The sequence below is a fragment of the Canis lupus genome, chromosome 8 (assembly GCF_048164855.1).
Source record: "Canis lupus baileyi chromosome 8, mCanLup2.hap1, whole genome shotgun sequence".
Classification (NCBI taxonomy): Eukaryota; Metazoa; Chordata; class Mammalia; order Carnivora; family Canidae; genus Canis; species Canis lupus.
This window is the reverse complement of record NC_132845.1, coordinates 54,059,743-54,076,158: the sequence shown is the minus strand read 5'-3', so window position 1 is coordinate 54,076,158 and position 16,416 is coordinate 54,059,743. Positions and strand designations below refer to the sequence as shown.

The following is a 16,416-nucleotide window of genomic DNA, read 5'->3' as shown; positions in this document are numbered from 1 at the left end:
GTCTAAATATGCAGAGTCAGACTCTATTAATAAAAAGACCATGAATGTAATTTAAACAATAGCCTCTGTGCAATACACATGAAGGGGTAATATAATTTATATATAATGAGGCCTTCCAAATTGACATGAAACCAAACACCAAAGTTGAAAAATGGACAAAGAGGGATGCCTGGGTGGCTCAGCGGTTTAGCGCCTGCCTTCAGCCCAGGGCATGGTCCTGTAGTCCTGGGATTGAGTTCTGCATCAGGCTCCCCTGCATGGAGCCTGCTTCTCCCTCTGCCTGTGTCTCTGCCTCTCTCTCTCTGGGTCTTTCATGAATAAATAAATAAAATCTTTAAAAAAGAAGAAAAGAAAAAAAAGAAAAAAGGACAAAGAATATGAATAAACAATTCATAGAAGATGGCATACAGAGCATTATAAGTATATATATTTTGGGATGCCTGGGTGGCTCAGCGGTTGGGCGTCTGCCTTCGGCTCAGGGCATGATCCCACAGTCCCGGGATTGAGTCCCACATTGAGCTCGCTGCATAGAGCCTGCTTCTCCCTCTGCCTATGTCTCTGCCTGCCTCTCTCTGTGTGTCTCTCATGAATAAATATATATATTTATATATATACTTTAATGTTCACTCTAGTAATTGAACATTCACTCTAGTAATCAAAGAAATGCAGACCAAAACAACATTTCTATTTTTTGACTATTAACTTGGAAAAAACTGAAAATATAAAAACTAAACAAAAAAAATTGGGTAGAGGATGCAATAAAACATTTTCTAATATGACAAATTTCTAAATGTATTCCTCAGGATAATTGGGCAACACATACTAAAACCTTCAAAAATATCCATACCTTTTCATCTAACACTTGTAAGAATTTGGAACATGGTAAAAATGCCATTTCAAAGCATCAGGGAAAAAAAAGGAAACTATTTTAAATTATGGATAAAAATAAATTCAAGATGATTTGCAAAGCCGAAGTTTGCAAAAACTAAGTTTGGAGTAGGAAAGTCCTCTTCTTCTTCTTCTTTTTTTTTTTTTTTTTAAAAAAAAGGTTTTATTTATTTGAGAGAGAGAGAGTGAGCAAACATAAGCAGGGGAGGGCAAAGGAGAGGGAGAGGTAGGCTCCCAGTTGAGCAGGGAGCCCTACATGGGGCTAGATCACAGGACCCCAAGATCATGACCTGAACTGAAATCAAGAGTTGGACACAACTGACTGAGTCACACAGGTGCTCCTTGAATACTATTCTAAGTGCTTAAGATATGCTAGCTTATTTCATCTCTTTGAACACATCGAGGTAGGTACTATTACCTCTCCAGTTTATAAATGAAGAAACTAAGACATAGAGATGTTGAACAACATCTACACAAAGATGTTGAAGCCAAGGAGTTTGGCTTTAGCCTCCATTATCATCCTGTAGGCTCTACTATACTGCAGTGGTGGCTACCTTGGTACACTAAGATCTCCCTTGAAGATGCCTTGCGGTTTAGCTCCAAAGGGTACAGTTGGCCTCCAGTTAGTGCTTTTAAGAGTCACCTTATTTTTCAAGATGGAGCCACTTTCCTCTCAGGCAGTCCTTTGTCAATAACTGAGCATGAGGGAGTTCTAGGGGCTAGCCATCTCTTCCCAATAAGATACAGCTCCTGTAAGAGGCACTCTTACTCCTAAGTGCCCCAGTGAGCTGGCTGAGACTCAGATCTGCATTAGGATCTGACTACTGTCCTATTTTTTAGCTTCCACTCCCTGTTTTTCATAGGCACTTCGAACACTGCTTGCAGTTCTAACTCCATCTCAGTGTCAGCTTCCCAGAGGATCCAACTGACACAATTACCTTCCTAACAAAATTTAAAGTGTATATACCCCTCCGCTCAGCAATTTCATTTTTATATATGTAATCCTAAGAAAGCCTTGTACATATGGACAAATAGGTACAAAATATTCACTGCAAATTATTTATAATAGTGAAAAATTAAATACTTATGAATAGAGAAATGGTTAAATAAATTATGGTACATGCACACCACAGAATATTAAAAAAGCATGAGACTATTCTGTGCATATTGATGTGGAAAGATCTCCAAGACATCTTGAGAAAAAAAAAAGCAAACTACAGAACAGTATGTATCATGAGATCCACTTATTAAACAATACATATTTACTTCTATAAGTGCACATATATGTAAATGCACAGAAAACTGACTGGTTACTTCTGGAAAGATGGAGTGGGAATAGAAATGGTAGAATGGGCAAGAAGGTTCTCTATTTTTACTTTTCGTTTTAATATTTAGAATGCATTTTTTAAAAATTTTTATTTATTTATGATAGTCACATAGAGAAAGAGAGGCAGAGACACAGGCAGAGGGAGAAGCAGGCTCCATGCACCGGGAGCCCGACGTGGGATTTGATCTCGGGTCTCCAGGATCACGCCCTGGGCCAAAGGCAGGCGCCAAACCGCTGCGCCACCCAGGGATCCCCCTTAGAATGCATTCATAAACGGTCCTCATTATTTACAGATTACATGCTTGCAAATACTCCTACTCACTAAAATTTATTTGTAACCCCTAAATAAGCTATGGTACTTTTGTGGTCATTTGTAGACATAATGCATGTGCCAAATGGCAAAAATTTTGAGTCGCCCAACACACATTTCCAGCTTAAGTCAAACTAGGTAATCTTCTATCTTATTTCAGCTACAATACAGTAAAAAAAAAAAAAAAAAAAAAAAAGTGTCCTTTCTATGCTCTCTTAATGCCATGTTTTTCTATTTTTGTGCTTTTTGTTGGTGATTTCACTGTTTAAAATGACCCAGGTATAGTGCTGATGTGCTGTCTAGTGTTCCTAAGCTCAATAATTCATTAACATTGAGTCAACAATATATAGTAGTGTCTTTAAAGAGAAACGCACATAAAGGGGCACCTGGGTGGCTCCTGGAGGTCAGGTCATGATCCTGGGGTCCTGGGCTGGGACCCCATGATGGGCTCAGCAAGGAGTCTGCTTCTCCCTCTCCTCTGCCGCCCCACCACTCTACTCAAGCTTGCTCTCTCTCTCAAAGAAATAAACCAAATCTTTAAAACACACATACATATACATACCAAGGTAATACAGTGACAGGTGGACAAAATGTGACCAGAGACTCCTAGGAACTGAACCCTGTATTTCCGCCAGGGGCAATGATCCAATATTTACTATACCAGCACTCACAGTGACTTTATAGAACATAACTACCAGAAGAGTATGTTTTAAGATTTATGTTAGCCAGAGTTCTTTAAAAATAGAGCAAGAAAGTCATCACACAGCTCTCCTGTGTATTCTAATCCCACAGCCGGCTGCTTGTCATAGTGATAATACAGCTGTTTCAACTTTTCTTAACTCATTTTTTTTTTCACAGAGCCCCCCAAAGGAATTAAATCAGAAAGAGTTACTACTGACACCCAAAGAGACTTAAAATTTTATTCTATGAATGAGCCTTTGGACAGCCTGAATCTGCACTAATATGATACCCATTAGTATTGAGTACTTGAGATATATATATTAAAAAATTTTTAACACTAATTAATGTCTTTAAATTTACTATAACCCTTTTAGCATAGGAAACCTTTTTTAAGAAATGAAATAGCAGACACATTTTTATTTTCAGGATCCAATAACTGATCATTTTTATCAAGTTTCCAAATATTTTTACTACCCACCAAGGCCCAGAGCCAACATTAGAGAACTCAATACATTTTATTTATAAAGATTCTAAAGATCTAGCACAAAAACTGCCCTTCTTATGCCTTTCCCACTCTGGTAAGGTGACACCAGAAAACATATTCATTTTTCTCAAATACTCAAACTTAACACTATGAATTAACTACAAGTATGTTAGAACTTGACTGTACATAGAGCTGATTCTTTCCTTTCACTTAGTTATATTTTTGCTATTAAACACAAGTTAATCAAGATAATGCAAAATAACTTGCTAAGCTGTTTGAAAAGTTATCCTTAACATGAGGGCCATGAAAAGTGGCAGAGACCAGTGGTTAGGAGCACAGTAAGTGAGGTATAGAACAAGTCTGCCTGGGTCTGTGCCACTAACTAGCTCTGTAACCTCAAGCAAGTTACTGATTGATCTCTGTGATTCCCTTCCTTCACCTGTAAAATGGGGATAATAAATAGTACCTATCTCATAGGATTTGGGGAAGTTATTAAATGAGTTAATTCTTGCAAGAAGCTTAGAACAATGCCTGGCACACAGATGTGCTTCATAAATTAGCTGTTGTTCTAGCAAACTATAGAAGTACCTTTTCAGTTGTAAGTCTGGTAAGTTCTAGATACTTGATATCTTGTAAATTTATGAACTTCATTATTCCATGAAGTGGGTCAGGCTAAAAACATAAAAAAGATATAAATCTGCAGATGATGGAATCATGATGAATAACCAAGAGAAGAAACATGTTCTCAGGGCTATTCCTCACTTTTAAAAATGTCAGGTAACTGCTGACCATGCCACCTAATTTAACAGCAGCCAGACACTGCTCAGTATTGCTTATATTCCTCCTCTGTCCTCTCTGCTGCATCCCCCACAGCATTTTCAGACCCTTTCAACACTCCTCAGATTCTCTAATGCCTGCCCAGAGTAGATAACCTTTCTTCCCACCTACAGGAAAAAAATCAAGGTCATGCAAATAAAGCAATCTCATTTGCCCTCCTCTCTACCTGAAAACCTCTTTGAAGCTCAGTGCATCACCCCCAAACTTCTCTGTACCATCTCTTCCTGTTTATTTTAAAATATTTTTTTCAGTTTTATTGAGATATAATTGACATAGCCAAATCTTTTTTTTTTTTTTTTTTTAAGTAAACTCTGTGCCTAATGTGGGGCTTGAACTCACGACTCTGAGATCAAGAGTCACATGCTCTTCTGACTGAGCCAGCCAGGTGCCCCTCTTCCAGCTTATTTTAAAGAAGATGAGGGCAGCCCAGGTGGTTCAGTGGTTTAGCGCCACCTTCATCCCAGGGCGTGATCCTGGAGATCTGGAATCGAGTCCCACATCGCGCTCCTTGCATGGAGCCTGCTTCTCCCTCTGCCTGTGTCTCTGTCTCTCTCTCTCTCTCTCTCTCTCTCTCATAAATAAATAAATAAATAAATAAATAAATAAATAAATAAATAAATAAAATCTCTTTTTTAAAAAATAAAGAAGATGAATTCCTTCTTTTTCCCAAACTCCCCTACCTTTCATTTTTCAAAAATCAAATTCCCTTCCTACCCCTTTCTTTTGACTTCAATTTTCACTCCCTGGACCAGTGTTAGTGTGGTTCTAGAATTTAACTACATCAGAGTCTTCTGGGGGGTAGGGGAGGTGGGGTGGAGTAGGGGTGTGTGTGTGGGCAGGAACTTGTTTAAAGTGCCGATACAGGTAATCTTTACTTTTTGAAAGTTTGCATTATATCACTTCACTTTTACAAAAGACCTACATTAGTACTAGTTTTCACTAATCAGAAGAAATCCAAAGAGGATTTTTGCTTTTACAAAAAAAAAAAAAAAAAAAAAGTGATTTACAAATATATATATATTTTTTAATGGTGAAAAGGGAAATAGTGTTTGGCATTTGTTTTGTAGCAGGGCATTATAGAAGGAGCACATATCCCAAACTATACTCAGCATCAAGCCACCACAGCTTTGAACTGTATCTGTGAGCTTCTGTGCTTTATTTCAACTTATCCTGTGCATCTATTAGCAAGATATGTCTTAAGATACAGAAAAGCCTAAGTTATTTTTTTAGGTCTAGGAATGCTCACATTTTTTTTCCAGGGAAATCAATGGTAATGATTTCCAAGAAATCAATGGTTTTCTTCACTTTATTTTTTTTTTTCAAGATTTTATTTATTTATTTGAGAGAGAGAACAAGCAGTGGGGACGGGCAGAGGGAAGAAGAAAGAGAAGCAGACTCTCCTCACTTAGCAGGAAGCCTGATGTGGGCTCCATCCCAGGACCCTGAGATCATGACATGAGTAGAAGACACATCCTTAATGGACTGGGCCACCTAGGTGCCCCACTTCTTCACTTTATTCTATTTTAGCTTACAAAAGCTTTCTTAGGAATGTTCTACCTTCAGATAGCAGGGGAAACCTGTATCTGGTCCCCACATCCACCGAATCAGATTCCCTATATGTGGTGCCAGCAACCTTCCTTGTGAACAAGATTCTCTTCCAATTCTTGTGCACACTAAAATTTGACAAGTGTTTTGGATTATGGATCTTTCTTTCTCTCCCTAAAAACACGCTTATGTCTTTATATAAAAAAACAAAGTGTATTTCTTTTATTTTTATTTTTTAAATTTTATTTATTTATTACAGAGAGAGAAAGAGAGAGAGAGGCAGCACACAGGCAGAGGGAGAAGCAGGCTCCATGCAGGGAGCCTGACGTGGGACTCGATCCCAGGTCTCCAGGATCATGCCCTGGGCCGAAGGCGGCGCTAAACCGCTGAGCCACCCGGGCTGCCCAGTGTATTTCTTTTAAATGACCATCTCAGATGACCACATTGCCTCTATTCCTTTGGCTCTGTGGGGGAAATTTATCTCTACTCATTCCTCACACCCTTTGTGTTAGGACTTTGACGTCAATGCTCAATATAAGTTGTTCTGTCCGAGATCATTCCTGGCCTTTCAGTCTCTAAATCCAAAGATCATTTCCAGTCTTCACTTTCTTCAGCTTTTCTGAAGCACATAACTATCTCTTTTGTGGGACTGCTCTGTCTTTGCTTTCATGAAAGTACATTTTTGTTGTTTTCCTATCTCTGAGGCTGCTCCTTCTATTTAGTTGGTTCTTTCCTCTTAAATGTTATAAATCCCAAGGCCCTTTATTCTTTCCAGAATTTTAGCCGCATCCTCCACCTGTGGTTGTCCTACTGTTACTTTAAAAACACAACATATCTAAGATGTAACCTTCTGATTTCCCCTACTTTCTCTCATTCATTCAAATATTTACTGTTCATCACTTTATGCTAGGCACTGTTTTGAGTATTGGGCATAAAAAATTTAAAAAGGAGATGAAGGCAGACACTTTCAATGATACTGTTACTGCTTCAGTCACCCAGTTTGGAAATCTAGGAATTATCTTGTTGCTTGCCTCCTTTTTGTCCTTTCTATTGCATAAAACAAAACAAAACAAAACAAAGCATTCTTTCTTTGTAATTTTTTAAATTTGTTCCTTCCTTTCTTTCATGGCTATCATCCCTGTCTAGGTCTTCGTATTCTAATATCAAAATTATTGTTATAATTTCTTCAGTAGTCTCTCTCCTTCCAGTCCCTCTTTATATTTTATTCATTTATTCAACATGTGTTTATGGAATGAATGTCTTCTATGTCCCAGGCACTGTTCTGGGCAGTGGGATATAGCAGCAAAGCAGAAACATCCCTCTTTGCATGAAGCATATATTTTAGTAGAGGAGACAGGAAAAAAAAAAAAGTAAAGTAATAAACAAGGTGATTAGTAGATAGTCACAAATGTCATGAGGAAAATTATATAGGGGTAAGGTGTTAGAGAAGCATTATCCCAGATTCTCAGGGTGGTTAAGGAAGGCCTCTCTGAAGAGGTGGTATCTAGTTGAGACCATAAATCCTATCATACTACAGATAAATTTATATTCCCTCAAACACCATTTTTATGCTATCTCTCTACTCATGAACTTTTAAAGGCTATCTGCTAATTACAAAGCAAAGGCCAAAATTCCCATCTAACTTTCCAATTTAATTTTCTAAAAATCTACAGATTCTGCTTCAACTAATATTTACTAAGCAGGAAAAAGGATGTGCCATACACAGTGCTTAGCATTTTTTTCCTCCAAAAGATATCCAAATGATACTCCCAATAAGTATTATAATTCCCTTTTTACAGATTAAAAGGAAAGAAATTTGCTTAAGGCCACTCAGCTACTAAGTGACAGTACTGGGCTACAGATAATAATATAAGCAGTTATTTATTAACATTTATTATGTGCCAAACAATGTGTTAAGGGACTTGTTTGTCTCATTTACTTTTCATAATTGAAAGAGATAGCTATTATTATGATTAGGCCACTGATGTGATTATGTGTGATTATTATTAGAAACCTGAAGCTTAGAGAAGGTTAAGTAATCTGCCTAAGTCACTAAGTGGACAAAGCAGGATTAAAACTAAGACCCGTCTGACTTCAAAGTCTGTATATGAGACCACACTGCTTAGTTCATTTAATGGCTCATTCCCCAATGTCACCTGGGACAAACTCTAACCCTAGATCAACACGATGGTTTCTTTTTTTTTTTTTTTTTTTTTAACACGATGGTTTCTTTTCCTACATCTCCACCCAGGCTGCTGAACTCTGCTGGAAAAAAAAAGACAAAAACAAAAACAAAAGCCTGAAGACAGGGTTTAAAAAAAAATAAAAATAAAAATAAAAAAAGATGCCTACGGGCCCAACTAGGCCCTCGTTATGACCTAGAAATCTAGCCAGCTGTCTATCATTCTCTATAGCAGCCATCTCCTCCTTTTCCACTCTCCTAAAACTTCCCAATGTACTATGCCTTTTCACTCCTACCAGATGACCCTCCCTCTGCTATCTCACAGAGAAAATATAAGCCATCTAAAGTAAACTCCTTCCACTTTCTACCATCATATCTAAAACCTTACCTTACCTGCTTCCTTACTTCCTTTCCTCTTGTCACAAAGGAAAATGTATCTTGCTTCCTGAAGTCTATCCCTCTGCTATGCTCTATCTACCACTCCGTGTGGTGTCATCAGGACCCTTGCTCAATCAATCATTCCTTCCTTTGGTGCATTATCAACCCCTCCTGTCTACTTATCATCAACATAAGCCTAAATCTCTCTAAAACTGACCCACTCTCTGGGAAACGAACAAGGGGTAATGGAAGGGGAGGTGGCAGGGGGATGGGGTGATGGGCTGAGGGGGGCACTTGACAAGATGAGCACTGGGTGTTATATGTTGGCAAATCAAACTCCGATAAAAAAATATACAACCACCCTCCCCACCCCCTCCAAAATTGACCTACTCTGGACCTCACATTCTTCTCTAGTTAATTAACTTTTCTCTCCCTTCCACAGGCAAAATTCCATCTCCATCGCTACCTTACCTACTAGTCATTTCTCAACTCATTGTGAATAAGGCTCCTTTTGTGTGTGTGTGTGTGTGTGTGTGTGTGTGTGTGAATAAGGCTCCTATCATACTACTTCACTAAAACTTCTCTCACCAAGGTTATTAACAAACTCTTTAAAACTATGTATTTTTCAATTTCACACTACTTGCTCTTTGGTAACACTGTTGATCATGTCTTTCTTCTTCTCCCCAGGCCTCCACAGTATCAAGTTTTCATGTGGTTTCCCTCTTAAGTCTAGCTCTTTGCCAGTCTCCTGAAAATATTGGTGATCTTCAGGGTTCTGTCCCAGATTCTGTTCTCTCCCCCCCACCCCCGGCCTCACTCCTTGTACTTTTGCTGGAAAATACTACCCTCACCCATAGGTTCTACAATCAATCATACACTGATAACTACTCTGTATCTCCAGTCCAAGTCTGATTTATGAGTTTCAGATCCATATGCTTACCTGCTCGGCAGGTGTATTCTCTGGTTTGACAACCTCTTCAAATTCAAAAGATTAATACTAGGATTAATATTAAAATGACCCCTTAATGCCCTCACAATCAAGTCCAAATTCTTTTTTTTTTTCAAGTCCAAATTCTTATCATGCTTTAAAAGGTTAAAAAATATTTTGACAATTCCTTTAAAAACATGCAACTATTCTATGACCTAGCAATTACACATTGGGCATTTATCCCAGAGAAATGAAAATTTAAGTTCATAACAAAACCTGCACATGGATGTTCAGAGTAGCTTATTTGTAATAGCCAAAAACTGTCTCAGATATACATCAGCAGGTGAATGATTACACAAATTCTGGTATATTTATACTATAGAATAGTATTCAGCAATAAAAAGAAATGAACTACTGACATGCACAAGTTGGATGTCTGAACCTGTGACAGTGAACAAAATTACACAGGTGATAAAGATGCACAGGACTTATTAATACATAAACACAAGTGAATACAAGTAAAATTAAGGAAATTTGATTAAGGTCTATGGAATTCTTCAATGCCAACACCCTTTGTGACATTACATTATAGTTTTGCAAAAATGTTACCACTGTGGCTAGAAATAGAAATGATCTTCCTCAACAGATAAATAGTATATACCAAAAACCCACAGCTACCATAGTTAATGGAGAAAAATGGTGAATGCCTTCCCCCTAAGATCAGGAATAAGACAAGGGTGTCCGCTCTTGTCACTTGAATTTAACACTGTTCCAAAAGTTCTAGCCAAGGCCATTAGGCAGGAAAAATAAACCCACTAGAGCACTTAGAATAAATGACTTTTAAAGGTTGCAGGATATCAATACGCAAAAATTGAATTTCCATACACTAGTGATGAGCAATCTGAAAATTAAGATGGTAATGCTTTTATAATAACAGCAAAAAGAATAAAATACCCAAGAATAAATCTAACAAAATAAGTGGGAACTTGTGGTTTCTGGTCCAGCAATGTAAGGAGCTAAGAAATTGTTACTCTTGCCCACAAAACAAGAAAGATGCTGAACAAACTGAGTATCAACAACTCTTCCTAGAGCCATCAAAGAGCTGAGGACATATGGCAAACCATTGCCTCCAAAGTTAGAGGGACAAACAGGCAAATACAGAGAATCAAAACTTATCAGATGGAAACCTAGAAACTTTCATGGGAGCAAATACCAGGATAGGAAAACCTAAACTGTAAACGGATACATTCTTGGAGGTCCAGTGTGGTCAAGTTTGAGAGTTAAAAATTCCCAGGGGTGGCAGGGCGGGGTTTGGGGTGGGGGAGCAGTCCCAGGGGATCTCCCATACTTTTGTGAGTTTTATCCACAGAAGTCCTTACAGCTCTCACAGTGAAAATAGGAGAAGAATTCCCCGTGTGTCTGGCAGGAAAAGTTAGTGGGAAAACAGCTATTTTGAAATAAACCCAGAGTATCCTGTTCTCAATGAGGCTTGGTCTCAAAAGAAACTATTTCACCAGAGCCTAAATAACTGGGGTTTCACCAGGGCCCAACAGAGCCGGAGAAAGAGAAATAGCCAACTCCAGGATTTCTTTAGCCTTCGTGTCTCATCTAAGGAGAGTAGGGGGAACTGAGAAACACTTGTTAAGGTGACACGCCAGGGGCACATATTCACTGAAAGACTGAGACCTAATCATAGAACTGTAGAATGTTTTCCCGTCTACAGACATATAGATCAATGGGACAGAATTGAAAGTCCAAAGATAAACGTTATATTTACGGTCAATTGATTTTCAGCAAGGGTGTCAAGATTATTTAATGCGGAAAGAATAGTCTTTTCAACAAGTGATAGTGGGACAAGTGGATATTCACATGTAAAAGAATGAATTTGGACCTTTACTTCATGCCATATACAAAAAATTAACTCAAAATAGGCTAATGAAGAACTAAATGAAGAACTAAATGAAGAGCTAAATGAAGAGCTAAATGAAGAACTCAGACTCCCAGAAAAAAGCTTAGGAAACAATCTTCATCCCACTGGATTAGGCAATCATTTCCTAGATATGATAACAAAAGCACAAGCAACAAAAGAAACAATAAAGTGGACTTCAGATTTAAAAAATTTTGCGTATCAAGTGATACCATAAAGAAAGTGAAAAGACGGGATGCCTGAGTGGCTCAGCAGTTGAGCATCTGCCTTCAGCTCAGGGCGTGATCCCAGATCCAGGGATTGAGTCCCATATTGGGCTCCCTATGCGGAGTCTGTTTCTCCCTCTGCCTGTATCTCTGCCTCTATCTCAGTGTCTCTCATGAATAAGTAAATAAAGAAATAAAATCTTAAAAAAATAAAAAAAGAAAGTGAAAAGACTGGATGGGAGAAAATATTTGCAAATCCTGAAAATGACTTATCTCTTACAACTTAACAATAGAAAGACAATTCAATAATGGTTAGAAGATCAGACAGACATTTCTTCAAAGATATCAAAATGGCCAAAAGCATATAAAAGATGCTCAACATTACTAGTCATCAGGGAAATGCAAATCAAAGCCACAATGAGAAAATATTTCATATCCACTATGATGGCTATAATAAAAACAGGTATAACAAGGGCTGGTGAGGATGTAGAGAAACTGGTATCCTCATACATTGCTGGTAGGAATGTAAGATGGCACAACCACTTTGGAAGACAGCATGCTAATGCCACAAAAAATTAAGGATATGATATAGCACTTTCACTCCTAAAAATGCAAGAGAAATGGAAACATGTCCATACAAAAATGTGTACATAAATGTTCATATTATTATTTATAAGTTACAAAAGGTAGAAACAACCCAAAAGTCCATCAGTTGATGAACAAAATGAAGTTTATCCATAAAATGGATTATTATTTATCAATAAAAAAGAAATGAAGTACTGATACATGGTAGAGCATGAATCTTGAAAACATTAGGCTAAGTGAATGAAGCCAGTCACAAAAGACTACATATTATATGATTCCACGTTTATGAAATGTGCAGAATAGGTAAGTATACAGAGACAAAGTAGAATAGTAGTTGCTTAGTGCTGGGATAGTTGGGAGGGGAGAAATGAAGGATACGCAGAGTTACTTTCTGAAGTGAAGAAAATGTTCTAAAACTGACCATGGTGATGGTTGCTGCATAACTCCTCTGAGAATATACTAAAAGCCAGTGAATGGTACACTTTAGGGATAAACTATATGGCATGTGAATCATATACCAATAAATCTGTTTAAAAAACAGGGAGCAAGGAGGACGTAGCTCTTCATCAAAATAAGCTCTTCATCATCTAGTCCCTGCTTCCCCATCCATAGGCATCTAATGCCACTCCTCCTTTCAAACTACTATTATCAGGCACACAAAACTTTCAGGTCCCTACACAAAACTTGTTTTTCCTTCTACCTGGACCATTTTTACATCCTTCCCTTCTCTGGTCAATTCCTGTTTGCTCTTTAGATCTCAGCTTAGATGTCATTCCTCCCTATGGTCCTTTCTAACCTTCCAAGCCTGAATTAAAGGTACTCTGATGTGCTCCCACAGCAACATGTGCTTACTACTCTCCCAGTGCTCTTCTTACTGAATTCCAATTAACTGTTTAATTATCTGTAGCTCTCACTAATATTTTAATTTTTAAAATGTTTTATTTATTTATTTATTTTAAAGAGAGAGAGAGAGGATGCATGAGCAGAGAGGGCAGTGGGGAGGGGTTGGTAGGGACCAAGAGGGAGAGAATTTCAGACTCCAGGTGGAACTCATAGCTGCAATATGTGCCTCGATCTCATGACCTTGAGATTACAACCTGAGCTGAAATCAAGAGTCAGATGCTCAACCACTGACCCACCCAGATGCCCCTAAAACTGGGTTTTATTTATGGCATCTTGCCTTAGAGAGGGTAAAAAATACTTTCCAAAGGTTGGGCTAAACGAACTTTAAGTCAGAATCACTTCTGTGATCATTTGCCAGCTCAAAAGAATACTTAAGAAAAAAAAGTTCCAAGCTACTAGAAATATTTAATTGTAAAGAGAAAACTGATTTCTCTTTACCTAGAAATAAGTATGAAGCACTTAATGTTCAGACATTCTAAGCAAAGTTTCAAATAGAAAAATAGTGATCTGCCTTATCTGATTAAGATCTGTGCAGACATGTTTAACCTGACCAGAAAATAGTTTTGATTTTCAAATACTTTGTATTTGAATCTTTTCCTGCAATGATGCATTATACATTCCGTATCCCAGTGAATATCTATCTACAAGCAAGTCTGCAAAATAAAACACCCAAGAGAGTACTAAGGCTCAATTCATTCTCCTTTATCAACCTGAATCAGAGCGAAAGTAGAATATATGCTATAGATTATATCTAGAGTAGGAAATAACAACAAATAATAACTACATATTTTGCTAGGTAACTTTCAGAATCGGGGTGGGGGGTAATGTGAAGAAACAGGTTTATGGGGGAGGAATCTGAAAAACCAGTCTTTTAGAAATTTCTCTTTCTCTTTCAGAAATTTCTACAAGAGGTCCAAATAACTGCTGAAAAGCTGTTAAGAATTCAACAGCATTTTCTGTCCAGATGATTTAATTGTCTAAAGTTCCAAGTCAACTGACTGCCAGACCACATTTTAGTGATACAATGAAAGGAGGGGTAAAAGCTTTAAAAAGGAAAGAAGAATGAAGAAAAGAGAATCTTCTCAAACCATAAGACCTAATTTAATGTATGTGACATTAGAGTATGTTAGATTTTGTCCCTAGACAGATAAGGCCAGAAGACTGTAAATGTCAACTCAATTAAGAAAGAACAATAGGCAACCTGTTTCGTGTTATGAATCATACATATATCTAACAGCTTAGAAAAAAAGTACTTTTGAACTTGGAGGGATTTAAAATCCTAGGAATGTGTATTAAACAATCTGCCTTTTATGACTTAAAAATATGAACACTGCAAAAGTGGTAAAGGAAACAAAGCTCTGAACTCATTCACATATATGGTAGTAAGGGAATGCTAAGTGGAGTATAAATGTAGAACATGAGATATATAATTTATATCACCTTTAGGAAAATAAAATATTAGAAAGAAAAAATTAAAGGAAATATGACTGAGTAGATTATACACAATAATTGCTAAAAAGAGTAAATACAGAAAAAGGTAAATTAAGAAAGGAAACAGTTATTTTAGAAGTAAGGTTAAAGCACCCTTCAGATATTCAGAAAGTATGAATTAATGTGCTTCTGATGATAGAATTCTCTTTCTTTACATTCCAGAGTCCAGCAGCCTATCTATCCATGGTGACGCTGACATGATTATAATCAGACAAATATCATAACTTCTGCTACTTACTGCAACTGATCGGTCACATAAAAGAAAATTGCATTTGTATATATGTGCGTATATGTATATGCATGGATATGTTTGGTGTAATAATTGTATTACGAAAATTTGAAAATAAGAAAGTTTCCAGTTTTCCTTTCCAGTTTAACTGATAATGATTTTTTATTGATGTCAATTACATACTTTATATTTTCTGGATAAAAGACATACAGCTCTTAAAATGGATGGGCACAATCTAGGAAAAGAACTGAAACCAATAATTTAGAAGTATAGGAATTTAATGACCTAAAGAATTATAGACTTTAAAGACTGAAACTGCATCCAGATGTTATCCCAAAAGGGTATGGTTAGCTCTAATAAAACTCCTGGAGATTGTTCTCTGTTTCTGTCAGGCAAGAATCTCCAAAGGAACAGAGAAATTTTCATACTGAGGCAGAGGAATGAAGGCAGAGGCTAAGGGCAGGGAACAAATTAGAAATTCAATCTTCTTGCCATTGCAGAGTAGGTATCGGGCAGCTTCCTTTCTCACTTCCCAAACAGAATCTCAAGTGTTTAGATTCAGAAAAATCTAGTTTTATCTTAAATTTCTACTTTAAAACTTTGACATTAGGGATCCCTGGGTGGCTCAGCGGTTTAGAGCCTGCCTTCAGCCCAGGGCATGATCCTGGAGTCCCAGGATCAAGTCCCACATCGGGCTCTCTGCATGGGGCCTGCTTCTCCCTCTGCCTGTGTCTCTGCCTCTCTCTCCCTCTCTCTGTGTCTGTCATGAATAAATAAATAAAATCTTAAAAAAAAATAAAATAAAACTTTGACATTAAAATGAAGGACACTCATAATAAATTTCCTTTCTCCATCACTCTTAATCTGGAGGTGACAAGATCAGTAATAGCTGCCACTATATTATGGGTGTTTACTCAGTGCCCGTCATGGTGTTAAGTGCTTTACCTATGCTCATTTAATTCTGGAAACAATCCAGTGAGGAAACTGAATAACAGACTAAATGACTAGGTGCCAATTAAAAAAAGCTGGAGATAGAATATGAACCAGGTATGACTCGTCAGCTGTGCTCAAAGTCTACTATTTAAGAATACTTTTGTAAAACAGTTTGATTTTTCTTGAATGTTTGTCCAGAGAATTAAAACCTTTGGATCATCAATAGAGAGGTCTTATAAACACGGACTTCCACAGCCAAGTGGCACATTCCCCACAAACAGCTATTTTGGATAGGAAACACTAAAATAATTTTCTCCAGGTGTTAAGAAACTCGGTTAATCTAATAAAAGACTGTAACACTATTTTACATTCTTAATTCTGGTTAAAAGCATTTTTTCAAATTAATCTGATTGCCAACCCTACTTTTAATAATAACTATGTTAAAATTCTGGTCCTTGACTTCTGGACAATTTCTCTGGTATATTATTATGAAATTACATTTTTAAAGTCACACGTTTAAAAGACAGTTCAGGAATGGTTTAAAAAGAGTTTCATTTTGATTCTGCTAATTCAAGAAAAGGT

At 37.3% G+C, this 16,416-nt stretch overlaps 1 protein-coding gene and 1 long non-coding RNA gene across 4 annotated transcripts in view; one reads left to right on the top strand and one right to left on the bottom strand.

Moving 5' to 3' along the window:
• Positions 1 to 16,416, bottom strand: part of MOSMO (modulator of smoothened) — a 63,326-nt gene that overhangs the window by 27,996 nt on the left and 18,914 nt on the right. The window lies entirely within an intron of this gene.
• Positions 1 to 16,416, top strand: part of LOC140638552 (uncharacterized) — a 70,083-nt gene that overhangs the window by 39,769 nt on the left and 13,898 nt on the right. For all 3 annotated transcript variants that reach the window (XR_012035578.1, XR_012035579.1, XR_012035580.1), the window contains exons 6-7: positions 14,078 to 14,287; positions 14,835 to 14,954. This is a non-coding gene — a long non-coding RNA (uncharacterized lncRNA). The remainder of the gene's footprint in view (positions 1 to 14,077; positions 14,288 to 14,834; positions 14,955 to 16,416) is intronic.